Raw genomic sequence first — 15,850 nt, forward strand, 5'->3', positions numbered from 1 at the left:
AGTTTTGTGATGCCACAACGAATAATCCCTTACCTGTATGCCAGTGAAACAGTCCTCTATGGAGCTTTCATAAGGGAATCCCTGCAAATGACAAAAAGCTGAAACTCAAGATCTATTTCACAAACGTGAGCATCTAATAATCATCAAGGTCAATTCTCTTCCTCAGAGTAATTAGGTCTGTGATTACCATGTGATTCAAGCTGCTCGTCTTGGTGGATTTAAACCAACAAAGACGGCTCTGTGGGCCCCTTATCATCCCCAGGTAGTATGTTTTGATTTCCACTGACTGAAAATAGAGAAACAAAACTAAACATTAGAACTTGTAAAGAAGGGTATTTGTGTATTTGTATCTCAGCTGCTGCACTGTAGAATACCTTAAACTGGGAGATGGAGGGGTCTACAGAGAGGAACTGTATATTTCGGCAGGTGCTGATCAGCTCACCAGCATCAAGCGGCTGTGAAAAATAGAGCAGGAAGATCGTGAGTGCTTCTGATCATAGCAGTTTCATACTAATATTCTGTCACTTACAGTAAAAACAACCTTGTAGAATCCAGTGATCAGCTTTAGTAAATAAATGGAAGCTTTGGTTACCAGAAAAACAGGTGAAGGGTCTTGGTGTTCTTTGGTCGGCAGCAGCTGGATGTTCGGCTCAACAAACTTAAAACACACAAACACAATTAGTCACTGCAGTTAACAACATTTTGTGATTCCACAATGAATAATCCCTTACCTGAATGCCAGTGAAAATCTCCTCATCACTGGTGTAATAAGGGAATCCCTGCAAATGACAATTAGATGAAACTCAAGATCTACAACCACATTTCACAAAAGTGCTCTTCTAAAAATCATATCAGTTCAAAAATGTCCATTCTCTTCATCAGAGTAATAAAGACTGTGATTACCTCGCGAGTCAAGCAGTGTGTCTCTGCGCTTTCAAACCAGCAGAGCCGACTCTCTGGACCCCTCATCATTCCAATAATGTCTTGGCTAATGTCAGAAAAATTGTAGCAGTGAGATTGTGTAAATTCACTGTACATGTGACCTGATTAAACTCTCTAAAACCTCCTGCCCCTGTCCACCACCCAAATCTATAAAAAATATTATTACTGTATAATTATTAAAATCTTTATACTCACTATGATATTGTGTAAATTAAATGATTAGTGAAGTTCTCTAGGTAGATAACATACACCGCTCAGCCATAACTTTATGACCACCTGCCTAAAATTTTGTTGGTCCCCCTTTTGCTGCCAAAACAGCCCTGACCTGTCGAGGCATCGACTCCACTAGATCCCTGAAGGTTTGCTGTGGTATCTGGCACCAAGATGTTAGCAGCTGATCCTTTAAGTCCTGTAAGTTGCGAGGTGGGGCCTCCATGGATCGGACTTGTTTGTTCAGCACATCTCACAGATGCTCGATTGGATTGAGATCTGGGGAATTTGGAGACCAAGTCAACACCTCAAACTCACTGTTGTACTCATCAAACCATTCCTGATCCATTTTTGCTTTGTTGCATGGCGCATTATCCTACTGAAAGAGGCTACAGCCATCAGGGAATACCATTTCCATGAAAGGGTGTAGATGGCCTACAACAATGCTTAGGTAGGTGGTACATGTCAAAGTAACATCCACATGGATGGCAGGACACAAAGTTTCCCAGCAGAACATTGCACAAAGCATGACACTGTCTCCGTTGGCTTGCCTTCTTCCCATATAGCATCCTGGTGCCATGTGTTCCCCTGGTAAGTGATGAACATGCACCTGGCCATCGACGTGATGTAAAAGAAAACATGATTTATCAGACCAGGCCACCTTCTTCCATTGCTCCGTGGTCCAGTTCTGATGCTCATGTGCCCATTGTTGGTGCTTTCGGTGGTGCACAAGGGTCAGCATGGGCGCCCTGACTGGTCTTACGTTACAAACCGTTATTTACCATGTATTCTGACACCTTTCTATCAGAACCAGCATTATCTTCTTCAGCAATTTGAGCAACAGTAGCTCATCTTTTGGATTGGACAACATGGGCCAGCCTTCACCCTCCACGTGTATCAGTATGCCTTGGCCGCCCATGACCCTGTCACCGGTTCACCACTGTTCCTTGCTCTGATCCAGTCATGCAGCTATCACCATTTGTCAAACTCGTTCAAATCCTTATGCTTGCCCATTTTTCCTGCTTCTAACACATCAACTTTGAGGACGAAATGTTCACCTGCTGCCTAATATATCCCACCCACTAACAGGTGCCATGATGAGGAGATAATCAGTCTTATTCACGGCACCGCTCAGTGGTCATAATGTTATGGCTGATTGGTGTACATCTGTAACCACGCCCTTTAGTGCGAGAGCTGATTAATCAATAGTCTAAGTGTAAAATAGTTTTAGTGTAAAACCAGTAGTCAGGGTTGTTAAAAGTGACTTTTTAATGGGGATGAATATAATATTGTGGAAATAAATTAACTTCTTATTGGTCAACTCATCGACTCGTTCAGGATTTTAGTGTTGTAATGTAAAACAACAGCCAAGTTCGCTAGCAGCTTAACTAACATTAGGCTAAACATTATATTTATATTATATTTACTGATAAATTGTGTACTAATTACAACAAACAGACATGTAGATAAAATCTGTTCAACTATTACAGTGTAATGTAAATCGGTAAAACTCGGCTAAAGTCCGCTAGCGTGCTAGCTAGCGAATCACAAGGCTAATCATGATTTAGTGTAAAACCAGTAGTCAGGGTTGTTAAAAGTGACCTACTAACAGGGTAAATATTTCATTGTGGAAATAAAATAAATTCTTGACCAGGCTTAAGGATATTATTGTGTCATTTAAACTAGGCGCCGAGTAACGCGCATGCGCACCTCTAAGACACACAGATTCCTGCAGCTCGAGACCCCACGTGGGATTGTCTGAGATACGGGTTGGAGTCATGCTGATTATTATTATTATTATTATTATTATTATTATTATTATTATTATTATTATTATTATTATTATTATTATCATCTCTGCGAGATGTGCATGAAAACACAACTTGTTCTCAACTACTAAAACACTACTTGTTCTCAACTTGTGTATGGTGATAGATGTGTCTGAATGAGTGTGATTAGTACTGTCAGCTCTGTAGTCAGTACGTTGTCTTGGTGAAGTTGATCTGTTGTCGTATATGTCTTTACACACACACACACACACACACACACACACACACACACAAGTATCCATTATTTCAGTAACACTTTAAGTTGGAGGTATTAGACAAGTGCTGCTCCTTCTTTCCATGTCAGTAAATCCTCTCCAATAGCTGGGTGTTATAGTGTAATTTTCTTCCGACTCAGACACTTTATGTGTCGTAGAGAGTCTGTTGGAGCCCACGGGAGCAGTTACTAGCACTTCACTGGGTGCTCTTGTCGTCCTTTTCTTGCTTTCACTAGTGATTGTTGTCTGTTGGTTTTTCCCCAGGCTCTGCGACTCGCTTACAGTGGCTAATGTGAATCCACGTCGCTCTCTCTGCAACCTTCACCGCAGCCTGTGTGGTCAGAAGTATCTGGAACGGTCCCAGCCACTGCCTGGCTTTCCAGTTTTTGCTCTTGAAATCCTTCACCACCACCCAATTACCTGGCTTGAGATCATGCAGATCTCTGTGCGTCACCTTGGGTAGTTCTTCCTTCACCTGCTTATGAACAAGTTTGCACAATAACACAGCATTTCATCTTCACATTGGCTAGTGGTTATTCTAGGTGTGTGTTCAGGCCTAATACCTGTATTGGGGGGTCTGCCAAACAGTATCAAATACAGGCTTAGGTTTGCTCTTCCGCTTGTTCTTGTTCTTATGTACAATAATACAATTGAGGTTTTGCTTTTGTCCAAGTCAGACCTGTTTTATCACAGAATTTGGCCAGCTTATTTTTTAACGTGCCATTCATAAATATTCTCCCACTCATTGAAGTGCTTGATATACAAAGGGAGTTCCATTATCACTAGGGCTGCACGATTAATCAAAAAAAGAATCACGATCCCGATTCACACAGAAACGCGATCTTCTTTCTTAATGACGGCGATTCACTTGCATGTACAATATTTCCCTGTATTCAGATGCGGCATCCACGTAATTACTTTACAACAATCCAACATGATATATCAATCGAACACAGTGTAAAACCAAATCCTATTAATTCACCAATCAGACCCGACCACTTCTCTCCTCTCTCTTCCTCATTTGCGGAGTTCCACTGTCACTCAAGTGACGTATAACAAGGCGGCAGGCCAAACAGAGTCAGTGCACGTCTTGGATTTGGAGTGGCAATTTTCACGCAAAAGAGTCCTTGTGGCGACGGTGAGAGTGATAATGCAACAATATTGGTACCGAAAAAAGGAGCACATTGCACCGTGTGGAACTTTTTCGGTTTTAAATCCGATGATGATGCACAAGGAGTCATAATCTGTAAGCAATGCTTTGGCATTGTGGCAGCACCGCAAGGTAACATTACCAATCTCTACAACCACCTCAGACGCCACCACAAAATACAGTACGAGTTAGCCATGAAGGACAAGGGAGCCACGCCAAAAAATACCAGCCGCCAGACCGCACAAACTTCCATAACTCAGACATTACACGGTGCTTCCCTATACCCCTCAAGTTCCCAGCGGGCACAAAGACATAACTAACGCCATCGCTTATCACTTCGCTAAAGACATAGCTCCAATAAACACTCAAAATGTTGATCGGTTAGTGTTCTTGGCCAAGAACCTTTAAGTTCTTTAAGTTTGGCCAGTTGGAGTGTACTAAAAGCACAGGGGCTAATTATTTTAATTATTTTAATCATTATTGTTAACATTCTATTAATGTTCAACAGCTTACAGCTTTTAAGTTACTCACCTTAAGGGGTCTAAAATAAGGAAAAGAAACAATTTTTGTTACTTTTAAGTCCAGCACTTTATTATAACTTAAAGTCCTGTGTAGTGCTTTTTTCACTTGAGTGCAATAAGTTTTGGTTGATAAAATGAGAATCGTATGAGAGAATCGTGATCTTATTTCCCATGGAGAAAAATCGTGATTCACATTTTAGACTTTGTCAGGGATCCTTTGTCAAAGGATGATGTGGTGGAGGATGAACACTCTGGGAGACTTTAACGCCTCGGCCAGTATTGTTTGTTGTGCACACTATGCATTTTTTCAAAAAGAAAAAAAAAAATTGGGGGGAGTAATTGGTAAAGCCCTTGGTATAACAATATCTAGAGATACTGTTGTACATCCCTCCTTTTGACGCGTGATCTCGCCCATGGTAGGGAAACAATTTCTTTGGGCCATACTGTACCCTATTTCTTACCACACCTTCTGCTTTTGTCCATGCTGCTCTCTCTCCTACTGTGAATTGTGTCTAAAGATCTTTAAGGTCAGCTTTAAGGTCAACATACACAAACTTTCTTTACACACATATAATATTTAGGCTGCTGTGCCCTCTCTGGCATTAGCCTGTGAAATGGAAATATTTTTCCCTGTAAGATTGCATCCAGGAGCTCAGACAGCAGGCCATTGTGGTTGTTTTACCTGAAGAAGTAAGGAAACCTCTATGTTTCCACAACGTGCTAAAATCATGTACTGATCCAAAAGCATATCTGCTGTCTATATAAATGGTGACAGTTTTGCCTTGTGCTATTTTGCATGCAATTAACTGCTGCTTGTGCAGAGACGTGTCCTGCTAGTGACTCAGCTTTCACTACTTCATATTGTGTGACTACTGCATACCCCACATAACTGTCTCCTGTTTTCAGATCTCTGAAGGTTGAGCTGTCCACAAACAATTCAAAATCTGGATTCTGGATGTACTGTAGAAATGCTACTCATTTCTACAGTACACTAGAGATTATACCAAAACATCAACTATAACATATCTGCTTCTCTCCATTTCTCAAACCATTCTTGTTCATAATGTACATCTGGTCCCAGATGTGTGTGAGCTGTGCAGTGCAGATCATGTGTGTCCATGTATTGTGTGCTTGTAGGGTTAGTAACAGCACAGGCCTTATCTATGAGAGCTTGGTTTACTGAATTCACTGCAGCGGTGTTGAGCTTCCACTCAGAAACATACAGAAGAGTTCTGCGATCACACTCAACGCCCTGAAATGGTTGGTTTGTACACACTTTCAATCCATTTTGAGTGCTAATTAGGCTTATTCCTAATTTGCAAATAAAATCTCTGCCCATCAAATTAATAGGACAACATTCAGACAATAAAAAGGAAAATTTAAATGATTTTTGCACCTTAATGGTGCTGTGAATTTTTCTCACACACCCACTGAATTCAGGAACCTGCCACTCATTTTTGGCATATGTTCAAATTCATCCACCTTTATCACAGAGTTCTCTGCACTTGAATCTACTAAAACACAATATCTTTTCCTTCTACATTTATTGTGTGCATTGGCATTTGTTTAATAGCGTTCAAATTGTACTTTGCATATGTGCCTTTCCAACTCTGCACCAAACTTTTTTCCCTCTGACCTCTCTCAGATCAGGGAGGTGATCATGAGCATGTTCACTGTCTTTCAGTGTCCATGGGTGGTGTACTAACACTGGTGCACCGTCAAGACCTGCTACTTCCACCAAGAGCATTGTGATCACTCTTAGAATTTGTCCTTTAATATCCACTTGTTCCAAAGCTAAAACTTCCCCTGTGTCAGGTGGAGCTGACTTCAGCTTGTGCTGTTCTTGTAGGCATGTGTGTTGCGGTGTGCATGGACCCACCTGTGTATGCAGATCTGGGTAGAGTCGTTGTGTATCTGGGGCTGGTGGGCCATAGGATGGTGGTGGAAGTGGTGTTTGTGGATATGATGCAGCCGCCTCCAAACATGGTTGAAGATGTGGTCCATCCAGGTCAGGATCATCTGAAAAAGACTTAAGACACTAGAGACTTTGGGCTACATTCTGTACATTCTATATATTTTTTTATTTTGGATTAGGCTTTGATTTTCTCAACCTTTTTTCTGCCGCTGATTTCCACATATTAAATGCTGTCTTGTTCTATGTTTTCGCTTCTTCCTGTCATTGTCTTTTCCTATTTGTACTAATTTATTTTCAATGAACCTGATTGTCTCAGACTAAAACTGCCACCTTCGGGAAAGCCACACTAAATGTGACACAGACTCAGGGCCATAGTTAGTTCTCATAAAATTCACTTTCAGCCTCTTTACTGGGTTTGTTTACAGTTGACCATGACTATTTCAGTGTAATGTTAGCAGTCTCTGTGTTAGAAAGCCTGCTTTTTGTTTTACCCTCTTTTTTTTTCTATTTAGCCTTTTTAAAATTTTTCCTCTTTACCTGCTTTTCTCTCCAGAGAGTCTGTATGCCGAGCTCATCAGCTCTTGGTGACGGGTTTTCTTAAACCTCATAAACAAGACACCGAAAGCACCTAATCCCAGATTAGTGTCATGATTTTTTTATTTATTTCTTTGGCCTTGCACTAGGTGCTTATCCAGGTCTCAAACCTGTCGACAGATCCAGGTATAAATCCTGTCTTCACAGCCCTTTCTACACAGAGACAAATAACTAAACTTACTTATGTATTCATTTTTACTTAGCTACTATTTTTACTTAGCTACTATTATTATTATTATCTTGTTCTTCTAAGGATTATTATTAGGGCCCTCTTGTTCTTCTAAGGATTCTTCTTCTTTTTTTCTTGTCTTTTTTTTTTTATTTTTTTAAAAAGACACTTAGATCTCATTGAGCTGAACAACTTTCACACTGTTTTGTAACTTTCACACATTGAAAGCTGATCACATGGATATGACAAGTGTGAGCCTTGGTCATAGCACCACCAACTGGCAGCAGGAAGTATGTCATTTTTTGAAATCTCTAATATTTTGTCCCTTATTTTAACCTGATTTGGTTCAAAATCAGTCAGAATAATGGAAAGACATGGTGTTGATGTGAAACAGTGAAGGAATTTTTGATACCTTGAACCGTGTTACTATGACGACGATTTACATAAGAACATAATAGAAGAAAATGAATCTTCTCATGTATCTTACGAGTGGAAAGGCCTAATGTTCCAAAATATTTCACATAGAGAGTGTAAATGTTAATGAGAAAGTCCAGTGTGGCTGGTCCCTGGGCGTGGCACAGGGCCTTCACAGCGCCCCCTGGAACTTTGTCAGAAATATAGCTGCACAGCTCATATTCACTTGGACGTATATGCATGAGACCCGGTAAATAATTAGATCTCATTGAGCTAAATGACGTTCATCCACCTGTCATGGGATCTGCTCAACAGGAAGTCAGTTATTTTGGGATGTTTGAAAAACGCACCCATTAGAATTTGATATACTCCTCCTAGGGAATTTGTATGATTTTGACCAAAAGGGCTACAATATGATCTGAAGACATTGTTGATGCAAGCTTGCCAAGGGATTTTTGATATCTCAAGCCGTGAGGAGCCCTTAAACTTATGACGAATAAAAGGAAACAGGAAGTGGCTAATAACTTCTGTGTACATTGAGTGATGTACTTCAAACTTCAACTTAATGTTAAGAGAAGAAAGCTGATCACAGCGATATGACAACTATGAGTCTCAGTAATAGCGCCACCAACTGGCAGCAGGAAGTGTGTCACTTTTAGAAATCTAATGCTTTGTTCCTTACTTTCACGTGATTTCAAAATCAGTCAAAATAATGTCAAGACATGGCTGATGTGAAACTGTGAAGGAATTTGTGATATTGTGAATGATGTTGCTATGGTGAGAACATAATAGAAGAAGAGTAATGTTCTTAGATCTTAACAGTGGAAAGTCATAGAAAGAACACATAGAAAGAACAACTGGTTGTGAGTAAGTTTGCTTAGTTTCATGATTTTGTGATGCTCAAACGGCTCACAACAAATTTTTACATTTATCAGTATATTGACTAGACATGGTTTTGGCCTGACTCCTGCAGTACTTTGACTATGTCCACTAGAAGCTCTTTCCCATTTATTTTTATTTTTTATTTTTATATATGGCTTCATGTTCACAATTTATATATACAGGGTCCGCCAAAAATGTATATACACTTCAGGAAAAGAAAAATAGTATCGTATATTATATTAGTATAATATAAATAATATTATCATATTATCATATATATCAATATATAACGTATACAATACATACATTTAGTAATAAAATATTTATACAAATTTGTCTTTTCTGTAGACATTTTTGTGGGTGACTCTCTCTCTCTCTCTCTCTCTCTCTCTCTCTCTCTATATATATATATATATATATATCAGTGTTGGGGAGTAACTAGTGATTATATATAATTATTATTATTATTATTATTATTATATTATTATTATTATTATTATTATGTTATATATATATATATGTTATACACACACACACATATATATATATATGCTCATCTCTATTTTTGTGGGTTTATATATTTGTATGAAAAGTATAAGTTTCAGAAATTTCCCGGTGAGGAGTACCAAGAAAATAGTCTCTTGCCTACAGTTAAGCATGGTGATGGTAGCATCATGGTCTGGGGCTGCATGCGTGCTGCTGGTACTGGGCGGCTGCGGTTCATTGAGGGAGACATGGATTCCAGCATTCTGAAGCAGAACATGATGCCCTCCCTTCAAAAAATTGGCTAAACGACAATTTTCCAACATGATGACCCCAAACACACCGCCAAGATGACAACTGCCTTTTTGCCATCAATGTACATTGCTGTGATCACTTTCATTAGACCCAAATTGTCACTTTTGTCCTTTTGGTATTTCCCCTTAAAATGCATGTACCCACTGTGCCCACTTTGTCTGATGCGCCTAGGCGGCGATGACGCCGTTGCTTGGGCCCGATCATCGTTGCTTGCAACTACACTACCAGTCAAAAGTTTGGACACACCTTTTAATTCAATGTTTTTTGTTTAGGGATTTATTTTCTACATTCTAGAACAATACTGAAGATTTCAAAACAATGAAATAACACACATGGACTTAAGTAATCCATATTGTAATGACAACAAAAAACAGTCAGTTGTTATTTTAAGACACAAAGGTCAGGTGTTCTGGAATAGTTCTTGTAAGAACAGTATTGTCAAGTGCATTTGCAAAACCCATCAAGCACCATGATGAAACTGGCTCACATGAAGACCATCCCAGTAAAGCAAGACCAAAATTTACCTCTGCTGCAGAGGAGAAGTTCATTTAGAGTTACCAGCCTCAGAAATCACCAATTAACAGCACCTCAGATTAGAGCCGTTATGAAGGCTTTACAGAGCATCAGTAGCAGACATATCTCAATATCAACTGTTCAAACGAGATTATTGTATATTTGTACTGTGTATTATTCAGCTCATATAATAAGCATGAAGTCAAATTCATTAAGCGATAACAGTTTTACACCTCATTGTGTTCCCGGCTACTATTATATTAGATATTATACAAGATCCTGATCCTGATCATACACACACACACACACTTGTCCTCTGATCCTCGCTCTGCGCCGCCGCGGTGTGCAGATTGAAGAACGTGGTGAAAGATGGGGAGGAGCTGAATTCTGCCACCATTTTCATATGAAATTTAAAGGGGACTGAGGTGATCATGAATATGTGTACAGTTTATGGAGAATTGCAGAATTTTAGGAGGGCTGAGTAGAAAATGGCCTAGCGACGCCCATGGTAGCGTCATAATGATGGTATAGAGGTGAATTAATTCAGGAAGGACACCATTGACGGTGTGAAATGCACAGCCCGCCTCTGAATTTTATACAAGGAATACAATTTATTTGTTGTTTTTGTTTTATTGGCTTATGTTTTCCATATATTTTTTTTAATTTCATTTGGCTAAGATTTATTCTCACTTTGGTATCAATAAAACACTATACTATACATGTGTGTAGTTTTATTATTTTATTTTATATAAATATTATGTAAGGGTAATTTCTGGTTCAGTTTGGGGGATTCTGGTGTAATATTAGTCCAGTTATGGATGTTTTCTGGAACTTTTGGATAAGCTGTAGCTAAGTTCTGGGCTAAAGGTGGTGGTATCTGTTGTGGGTCAGTTCTGCTTGATTTCTGGACAGATTGTGAAGTTGTGGCTGATTTTTGGTCTGTTCCCGGAAATGGTCTGGTTGACTTTTAGGCAACCACATTGGGGACAACCTTGGACCAAAATTTCATGTACAATGTGGACCAAACTGAAAGCTGGAACTTAGCCAGATTCGTCCCAGAACCATAACAGTCTGTTATCACGAGGTCACAGGTAATCATCACTGACACTTTGCGTAAAGACGCGCCACACGCACAAAAACAGAAGTCGGAAGACTTAGCTAGACAGGAAGTGGGAAACAGAGAACAAGGTCTGGTGGCGCAAGATAACATGTTTGTTTGTTGGATATCGACTTAGCCTTGTGTTTTGTGTTTTAGAAGAATGTACTATTACTACTAGCTTGACAGTAAAAGACCTGGGCGTAATATTAGGCAGCAACTTGTCCTTTGAAAATCATATTTCCAATATTACAAAAACAGCCTTCTTCCACCTTAGAAATATTGCCAAGCTTAGAAACATTTTATCTGTATCTGATGCAGAAAAGCTAGTTCATGCATTCATGACCTCCGGACTGGACTATTGTAATGCATTACTTGGTGGTTGCATCCTTAATCCACTTCTCTACCATGATTATGATGCCACCATGGTTGTCGCTAGGCCATTTTCTACTTAGCCCTCCTAAAATTCTGCGGTTCTCCATAAACCATACACAAAATTTGCGATCCCCTCAGTCTCTTTAAATTTCATATGAAAACTGTGGCAGACTTCGGCTCTTCCCCATCTTTCAGTGTGTTCTTCAATCCGCAGACTGTGGCATCGCAGAGCGAGGATCAGAGGACAAGTGTGTGTGTGTGTGTGTTGTAAGGTTCCGGCTAATAATTTAGCCTAGGTCCTTACGGGTGTACACAAAAAAATATATATAATCCAGACAGACACCGAAGAATGGATGCTCTTCGTTTTATTTATTGTGGCAGTTATTCGTCATTTATCCTTCCCACACTGTCTTTGCAATAAAATAAACAACATAAAACCACAATAAGTGTGAGGCATACATGAGCACGCAGATTAGAGTCTCAGCCAGCGCGAGAGGGGGCCGGAAGCGGGGGGGGGGATAAATCATCATTACATATCCCCCCAACTCAAAACAAGGGGTGTCCTCAGGCCACAGTAGAAATGAAACAAGTACTCCTTCACTGCAACACATGACTGTATAACAGCGACAAGCTGTGGAACTTAAAAAAGAAAAAAAAATTACAAAAACAAAATGAAAGACAGTCGTACAGCACATGACCATGGCGCAACATTTCACCCGAACAGCATCTATCTCTTATTTTCATTTTTTTTTTTTTTTTTACTGTTAGATGATGAACTGAAACAGAAAATTTCACAATAAATTTTTGAAACAGTCAAGTATGAACAGTAATGTGAACAAGCAGTGCACATTGTCATCATAACCCTCTCAGACATTTCAATACATGTCATGCCCTAGACCAGCCAAAGAAAACACCTTATCATTTTTGAAAAAAAAATACCAAAAACAATATGGAAAACAATAATGTCCTGAAACCTTTCAATATTCAAATTGTGAAGCAAAATAAGTGTTTGTCCACTTGTTGACAGCCCAGTGTCAGTGTGGGGTGAGAAAGAGTTCACAGGAGACGTGACCACAGGACTATTGATTAAAGGAGACACTTTCCCTGTGGTTAGAGCAGCCACCAACTGGCCATGGCTATCTGGCTCCCTAAAAAAGAAGTCAAAGCCATAGTCTTCCTGTTCATCAGGGACAACCACCGTTTGGTCCCGCAGACTGGTCTCAGCCAACTATTGGGGTGTACACTCCAGATCCTCCTTGTTGTCCCAAGTAAAAAATGGATGTAAGTTAGCAACATGGTGAACACCACCGTCAGCTCCATCCGCCACCCTAGTCAGTCTGTAATTCAGCTCAGACAAAACTTTGGTAATCCTGTATGGGCCTTTATAGACTGGGGTTAGCTTGGCAGAGAAACCTGCCGAGGCATCTGACCAAGGATGGGCTTTCAGTTTAACCGAATCACCAACACCTAAAGAGACGGCACGGCGATTTTTGTAATAATTTTCTGTGTGGACTGGCTCTCCGCTAGGGACTCTCTAACATGATCATACAGCTCCTTCAAGGCTGAAGTGAGCTCCGCCTTGTAGTCTGCTATGGAGTCAGCCATGTATTGGGGGTTTGGTGACATACACAAATCAAGGGGTGTAGTTAGGTCTCTGCCATACAAAAGGAAACCTGGGGTGTCCCCTGTACTCTGGTGAGGAGCCGTTCTCAAAGCAAAAGAGATCAGTGGCAAGTGGAGGTGTTTTTGCCCAACATACGCACGGATTGCAGTCTTAATAGTACGGTTCACTCGCGCCGTCTGGTTAGACTGGGGGTGGTAGGCTGTAGTCAGCCTGTGATCTGAGCCATTTGCTGCAACAACCTCCATGAAGAAATCACTCACAAACTGGACACCCCTGTCAGAGACCAGGTGTGCAGGAGCACTGTGTCTCGCAAACACCTCAGAAATAAACTTGCGAGCTGCAGTCACCGCTGTAGCCTCTCAACCTGTACAGATTTCCACCCACTTAGTGAAATAATCAATGAAATCTAAAATGTATTCATTCCCACGGCCGGATCTGCGGAGGGGACCCATGAAATCAACACCCGCAAACTCCCATGGATATGTGGCAACCACTGGTTTCAGGTAGCCTCCAGCCTCCAGGTTTCGATAACTGGCAGGTCACACAGGACAGGACATACCTCTTGACATCACCCCTCATACCTGGCCAGTAGACTCCCCTCTGCAAGCGTCCAAGGGTTTTGGTAATGCCCAGGTGGCCCCCCATTGGGTGGTCATGAAAGTATTTCAGCAATGTATCTCACAAAATTTCAGGCACATTGAACCGTAGGGCCTTCAGAGGATGTAGCCGGTAGATGCTCTCTTGTCCATGAAATAAACTAAACCATCCTGAATGCAAAACTCTGCTGAGTCCACACAGGAACTGTTCTCTAGTTCAGTGTACATCGAGATACATGAGATTTTTTGGTCACTCTGCTGGAGCAACTTAAGTTGTTGTTTGTCCTCCAATATCAGCAGTGGTTGATGTCTGAGGTTCAAAGAGCCAGTAGTGGCATATGGTGGCAACAGGTCTATCGACTCAGAGGGATCACTGGTAGGGTTCCACGAAAGCACATACGGAACTAAATAACAACTGTTACATTGGAGTCTTCAATATATGGACGAAAGTGTTCAAGAGCCCAAATCACCCCAAGGCACTCTTTCTCTGAAGTGGAATATAGGCGTTCTAATTTGTGTAGTGTGCGGCTTGCAAATGCGACAGATCTTTCCATGCCATCTTGTCCAGTCTGGGTCAACGTAGCCCCGAGACCAACATCACAAGTATCTGTATGAACTGTAAAAGGCTTTCCAAAATCAAGTAAAACAAGGACTGGTGCACTAGTCAACTGCTGCTTCAAGTGATCGAAAGACTGCTGGCACTCATTGGACCATAAAAATTGGGCATCCTCTCTCAAAATATCGAACATGGGCTCGGCAATACAAGCATACCCTGCAATGAACCTACGATAGTAACTCGTCATTCCCAGAAACTGTCGCACGTTTTTAACCCTCTGGGGTCCATGGCATTGTCGACGATGCCAATCACTTTTTTCTTTTTGAAAGTGTTTTTGTAAATGAAATTATATTGTAGCAACCCAGAAAAAAATATGTACACAAATGATAGACGGTTGTCTTTCCAAAAAGTCTATTGCCAAATAAATGTTTATCAAATTAATGTTAAAAATAAAAAAACAAAGGAATCGTCTCCACATTCGCCAGAGAACACCCCCCCCCCCGATCTTAGTGCTCCGTTCACATGCAAGATTTATGTAAACGACTCTATTCAGATGTAAGTAAATGCTAATTTCTGTGTTGTTTGGGGGGAGTGATGTGCTGATGCATGCCCATGTCTAAGCATCAAATAATTTTTTGACCGTGAATGTCTGGAATGTGGTTATGAATTTATGACTGAAATAAAGCTGCTCACATCGGCGTGCTTTCACTATGCAAAAGGCAGCGTTTATTTAGCGAGTATATATTACAGCATTGTGGAAGATGCATAAAGTTGTGATTGAAAATCAGGGTTATTCCACAAAATATTGATTGATTAAAACTTTAATACTGTGATGCTCATTTTATTCAAACACATACTTATAAATAGTAGAACTAGAGAAACTTATAATTCCATACAACAGATATGTGTGTGTCCATGCTGTTAGCTGGAAAACAGATAGCTTTATTATTATTTGTTTGCATTCCTTTTTGTCCCTGAAACTTGACAAAAACAAGAGCAAAAAGTCAGGTTATTCTCACTGATGGCTGAAGACTATTTGCTGCTTTTTCTCTCTCCTGTTTTCTTCATTGTTTTCATTTACAAGTCCTTTATCTTTATCTTCCTGAGAGTTTTCCTGAGAGTGGCCTTCTTTGTGCACACAGACGACCCTAGACCTAGATCTTAGTTATATTTACTGTTTACTTTTAACCTGTTACTCCCAATTTATAGTGAATTTAATTATCATTAGTTTCATAAAGGTTCTTATAGCAGAATAACAAGGCAATGGCTGAAGCTCAAAAATACAAGAAGATGAAAAGTGTACAGTAGGTAGGGATGGTGTAACAGAATAAGCTGATTTTAAGGAATTAAGTGAAAATAGAGCTTTGTCAAACCAGTTTCCGGAGTTGTGACATAGTTTTAAGGAAGTGACTGATAAGGAATCTAGTTGTTTGTGTGTGACTGAATCATAG

The sequence above is a fragment of the Hemibagrus wyckioides genome, linkage group LG15, assembly GCF_019097595.1.
Source record: "Hemibagrus wyckioides isolate EC202008001 linkage group LG15, SWU_Hwy_1.0, whole genome shotgun sequence".
NCBI lineage: Eukaryota > Metazoa > Chordata > Actinopteri > Siluriformes > Bagridae > Hemibagrus > Hemibagrus wyckioides.